Genomic DNA, 5,962 nt, shown 5'->3' with positions numbered 1-5,962 from the left:
TAAAATGTGTATGCTGTTTTCATAAAATACATGACAAAAATATGTTTAACCTACATAAAATTTTCTTTCAATCTACACTGGAATGCATTCATCCTTATATTAGTTTGCAAATTGAACTTAAAACATATGTATAATTAAAGGGTTAACAATGTGCTGGTTGCTAAATTCAATTCAGGTAAATTAGGGAATAACTGTGCATTTGAATAGATTATCACTTTGAACTATGTTTTCTTCCAATTAGGATGATTTTAAATGAATCTTATAATTTTCTAAAATAAAAATAAGTATATCTGGACATTATTGATTTTCTAGTTGAAGAGTATTAAAGGAATCTTTTCTTTCCCAGGGATATCATTAGTCATAGTCTTACTTCACACAGGTCTGAACTCGGTTCAGTTCAGAATCCTACCTAGAGATATTGAGCCTTCCACCATGACTACTGCCTACTCCTACGTACTCAGTAGGTGCTAAGATGCTATATGGGTGGGGGAAGTGGAAATACAGAAAACATAGATTCATACAACAAAAGTTTATCCCAGTCACACAGTCTGAGTGGCAGATAAAAGCAGATCTGATTTGCTGTTCTCCTGAGCACCTTTCCCAGAAATGCCACATATCAACAGTTTTAACGGAAAATATGTTGACAGGAAAGTTATTAAAACCTTTATAAAGGTAGAGAAAATGTGTAAAAGTTAAACCTGCAGGCTGTCAGAGAATTGTGCTATTTGTTACTGCTTTTTCCCAACTAGTTCATTGCACAGACCCTTCTGAGACCTGTCCCTTGACTTAATTCCTCTAATGGTGAGACCCAACTGTCCTAAATCCACCCACCTTTCCCTAACCTAAATATCAAAAAAGCATCTGGGGCTCCATGGAGCTCAGTTAAAAACAAAGCACCAAAATCACTGTTAAAATTTTAGGCCCAGCACATAATAGCTTTCTGTAATTTTTGAGTTGGAGAAATCTGAAATTGCAAATGGATTTTGGAGAAGTCTGGATGCAAAAGTTTATATGAAGTCTCCTCCTTTGTTAACTGTTCTTCAATTCACATTGACCATATTTATTAGATTGATGACTGAATTACTGACTTGTTCATTCGTTCAAAATTTACTGAATGTATTGGATTTCTCCAGAGAAACAGAACCAATAAGACACATACAGAGGGCGGGGAAGTAGATGAGAGATTTTAAGAAATTATCTCATGCAATTGTGGGAGCTAGCAAATCTGAAATTTTTGCAGCATTATGGCAGGTTGGGGACCTAGGGAAGAGTTTATATTTTAGCTCAAGTCTGAAGATAATCTGGACGTCAACTTTCTTCCTGTTTGAAGGATCTCATTCTTTTGTCTTAGGCCTTCAACTGATTGGATGAGGCTCACCCACATTGTGGTGGGTAATCTCTTTTACTGAAAGTCTACTGATTTAAATATTAATCACATCAAAACAAGTTACTTTCACAGCAACATCAAGACTGGCAGTTGACCAAACATCTGGACACCATAGCCTAGCCAAGTTGACACATAAATTTAACCTTCACACTGAGTTTCAAATACAAAAAGCCTAAGAATCTGTTGAGCGCATAACCTCATCAGTGGAGATTGAAAAGGTAGGGAAGGGGAGATGAGAGACAGACACAAGGTCAACTTGCAATAGGAGAAGGAAAGTAACAGATACTTACAAAATGTCAAGGGAGCTGAGAGTAAGGAAGTGAATAATTTTGCCTGAATAAAAAAGAGGTGCATTGATGCTCAAGATGCTTACCTCTTGTCCAGAAATTTGGCCCAGAAGAGCAATTCCTCTAGTCAGAGAGAAATTTAAAGAGATGTGCGAAGCTCTACCTTGGGGCTCATGTGGAACTTGTTCTGGGCTCAGTTCCAAAATATTTGCAAACTTAAGCTGGGATTCAGTTTTATAGTGAAACCTAATATGCATCAGGATCTTTCTTAGTTTGAGGCATTGTCTTTAAAAATCTCCTTCCCCCAGATAGATTTTATTTTGTAAGGATTATATATGACTATTTGTTTGATTAAATGTGCACAGTTTTTAGAAGCCTGTTTTTCAACTGCCTTAGACCGTGAGCTATGCAGTTTTTCCATTTGAAATTTTCATAGTAGAATATTTGCTTCAGCAAATTGCAAAGTTTTTTTGTTGCAGAGTTTTGGCAGCTAAATTCACTCTGAGCACAGTGGGCTGTCTTTCTTCAGTACACTGCATTAGAGAAACAGTTCTACACCCTGAGGGTTTTGGAGTTTCTTTGTTCAGCAAAGAATTGAATCATATCCCTGAAAGGGGATCTATGTCTTTCAAGCCTTAGTTTAAATGATCATTGACAAATCAAGCTAGACACTAATTAGCTCTCCTATTGAAATTAACGTATTTTATATGTATTAATGTGAATATCAGAGGAGACACCCTGTCAATCTCGATTTCATAAAGGAATGTTACATACTTTCCAAATAATTTGTACTGGCAGAGGTTTCTAGTATTCAGTCTCATCCTGAATTAGTTTCCTTCTTTCTGTTTGTGGTCTGGTCACACTGGCCCTCTAGTTCCTTGATCTCTTCGATACTTTTCCATCTTAAGGCCTCGGTACTTCCAGTTCCATTGGGCCTAGAAAACTATTTTTCTTCTTCTCTCAGGACTTTCATCTCCTCATCTTTAAAGTCTTCTATTTGACCTGCTAAAAGAAGCTATCTTTGGCCATCCCATTGCTAACTATCTTTCCCACCAGCCCCTTCTCATCTGTGGGCCACTGCTCTCTATCACAAGCATACTCTTTATTTCCATCAGGGCCCTTATCATCATATTAAGTTATTTTGCTTACTTTTTCATCTTCTCAAAGACTGTTTTCTCTGCTAGGATGCACACTTGATTAGAACAAATAACTTGCCTTTTTTCCAAAGCTGCATCCTTAACAAACTATAAACAAATTCAGGCTTCTTGATGAACTAGTGGACAGAAAAGTGTTCATGACAATCAAATTAAATGTTATTACAAGTAAAGTTCTTAGAAAAGGTCAGGTATGTAAAACAACTATAATTTCTGCTTTATCTTAAATGAGATGTCAATAATAATAAACATCAGACTCCAATGTAATGTGGGATAGATGGCCATATGCAGAGTTTACAAAAGGGAATGGTCCACATCCTTGGACCCTTAAGCCATATCAGGGATACAGTAAAAGAGTCAGACTGTAGGGAAGTCAAGAAGACTTGAAATTATTTGGGCCAAGTTGTTGCTTTACTGGTCCCCTGGCCTCCCCACTTATTCACCCCTCTAAAACCTATAGAGGGGACACAAATAGACTGGTCTGAAATTTGGGAGATACCTAGGGGCAGACCCAGGAAATTTAGGTTCCTGAGGAGCAGGATGAAAATGACATCTTTGAGAGTGACTTACATTGTCAGAAATATTTGGTGCTGGAGGTGGGCTTAGAAAAGAGTCACAGTTACCCAGGATTGGAATAGAGATACCTGTGTCCAGGTCCAGGAATTGACAGAAGAGTCCCTGAACTGCAAACAACCTAAGAAACCCCAAAAGAGAAAGTATCAGCTTTGAACATCCACCAAGTCCACAGAGCATAAAGCCAACACCCAAGGAAAATGATGAAAATAAAGAATTGCTTTTCCATTCTTTACTTTTTCTCAGCAGCCCTCCCACCCCACCCCCCCACCCCCCCACCCCACCAATACAGCTTTGCAAGTACCTACCTTCCCATGCTTTCATCAGCCTTAGCCAAGGTCCATGTCATTGGTTAGGAAGGGTAGAACAGTAGAGCAGGGAGAGAGTATAGATGCTGACCTCACCTCTATCCAAAAAGGCAGACAGTGTCTATTATAAATATTAGCTTGAAGGCGGTTGAAAAGTTCTGATTTTAAGTGGAGATTAAAGCACTTGAATAACCGCTAAATTGTATTGCAACTGGAGAAATGTCTGTTGACCAAGATAAAGCAGGTAATTCATGGGATTTGACTAAATTTGCATCCATGGGAGGAAAAGATTATCCCCACTGAATAACTTTTAAAGGGTCAGAGAGATGAATAAATCAAGTGTTGATCATATCATGAATCAGGTATTTCAATATACCAGTACCGGGAAATTTTGTTATCCTCATTATTCTTTTAAAATTTATGGGTGAAATTCGTCTCTTTTTCAATCCATTTTCCATACAACAGCTATTTTTAAAATCTCAAATAAGATTATGACAATCTCCTGCTTCAAACCCTCCAACTGCCCTTTAATTCCCTTAGAATAAAATCTAATCTCTCAACCACAACATATAGGATCTCTATGTTTGGCTGTTGCCTAATTCACTGACACTTTTCCTTCTACTCACATGTCCAGTCTTTGTTCTTTAAACACACTGCCTTATTTTTCATCCTTAGAACACTCCAGGCTTGTTTCCACCTGAGAGTGCTGTTTCTCCACCCCCAAATGCTCTAGCACCTGATTCCGTGGCTGTTTCCTTGGACACTCAGGTCTTTAGCACAAATATTCCCTCTGCAGTTAGAATTTCTCTGACGTCATAATTTAGACTTTGTCCCCGTCCCCCCACTGTGGGTCCACTCTACCATTCTCTACTTCACCAACTAGTTTTATTTTCTTCATATGATTTATGTAAGATTTTTTGTTTGCTTGTTGTGGTCTGTGGGTTGCATCTGATTATAGACTGCTTAAGAGGAGTGAATAAATTGGTTTTGTTTACCACTAAATCCCCTGGGATGTGTTCAATACATTTGGTTGGATGAAGAATCGAAACCAAAACATTTCTTCAATTAAAAGTGAAATTATCATAGAGTTGAATTTATTTTTCTTTTAAAATAATATGTGATCTTAAAAATAAGCCTTGTACATGTAACTTACTTTTTGATGTCATAGCTTTAAATTTGTGTCTTTATTTTCGTGATCATTCAGTTAGTCATATATAGGCTACATATGAATATACTCATAAAATATAAAAAATCAAACATCACTATCTGCTACGCAGCATCAAGCATTTAAGAATTTTTTTAATCAAGTAGACTTATGGCTATCCAAAATAGTTGGCCAATAGGATAAGGCAGTCATAGAATACTTTGATTAACTGTGTATTATCATATGGAACAGGCATTGATGATCTCCGGAATCAGATTAAATAAATCAATTTAGGGGCACTTCATGGCCCCGACTCTTGGTTAAGCATCTGACTCTTGATGTCAGCTCAGGTTATGATCTCCCGGTTCGTGGAGTTGATAATGAGGATAAAGAATTGCCTTTTCCATTCTTAACTTTTTCTTAGCATCCCAGGCTCGATGCTGACATCATGGGGACTGCTTGTGATTCTCTTCTTCCTCTCTCTGCCCTCTCTCTGCTCACGTACTCTCTCAAAATAAATAAACTTAAAAAAATAAAATACAGCAATTTAAAACAGAAGGGAGGTCTTTCTGTTGTTTTAAGGACTCCAAATATACTCTATAATTTTGCTGAACATTCTTAAGAATACTGTGGAATCACAAGTATTGGTGCTGGAGAGGCTTTTAGGACCCACTGCAGTTCTAAGGGAGCACTTGTTCCTTCCTCTTGACTTCTAATAAGTAAAATGAGTAGAAGTGGGAGTAGCACTGAACTGCATGTTTCTTATCTTCATATTGAAAGTGCTACATAATCTCAACATTCTAGGAATAGAAAGCTACTTCATAGACAAATTTTATCTCCTTCTCTTGATATCTCGATAGAAATTACTTAATTTTAGTACCCTCCCCCCTCACTTCTGTAAACTTCCAGAGCTGGATTAGTCTACTGTGTTCCTGGAAAGATGAAATATGAGTGTGCCTAGCAAGCGTCTAAGCGGAAATGCTACTGGAGTTCTAACTTGCTCTTGTCATTAGTTAAATGTTAAGCTCATAAATTGCTGTATGTTTATAAATGTCTTCTTAATATCACTCAAATTATGTGGCAGAAAACATCATAAAATGGTACAGTGG

The 5,962-nt window shown here is 37.4% G+C and overlaps 1 long non-coding RNA gene across 1 annotated transcript; it reads right to left on the bottom strand.

Annotated features, from left to right (window-relative positions):
• Positions 1-3,471: 3,471 nt before the first annotated feature.
• On the bottom strand, positions 3,472-4,450 carry LOC102959811. The gene is made up of 3 exons (XR_443768.2): positions 4,336-4,450; positions 3,710-3,807; positions 3,472-3,522 (listed from the first exon to the last, which is right to left on the bottom strand). It is a non-coding gene; the product is annotated as an uncharacterized LOC102959811 (long non-coding RNA).
• Positions 4,451-5,962: the final 1,512 nt, after the last annotated feature.

Source organism: Panthera tigris, chromosome B1 (genome assembly GCF_018350195.1).
Source record: "Panthera tigris isolate Pti1 chromosome B1, P.tigris_Pti1_mat1.1, whole genome shotgun sequence".
Classification (NCBI taxonomy): Eukaryota; Metazoa; Chordata; class Mammalia; order Carnivora; family Felidae; genus Panthera; species Panthera tigris.
The sequence above is the reverse complement of the archived record's forward strand: the minus strand, read 5'-3'. Positions and strand labels throughout refer to the sequence as shown.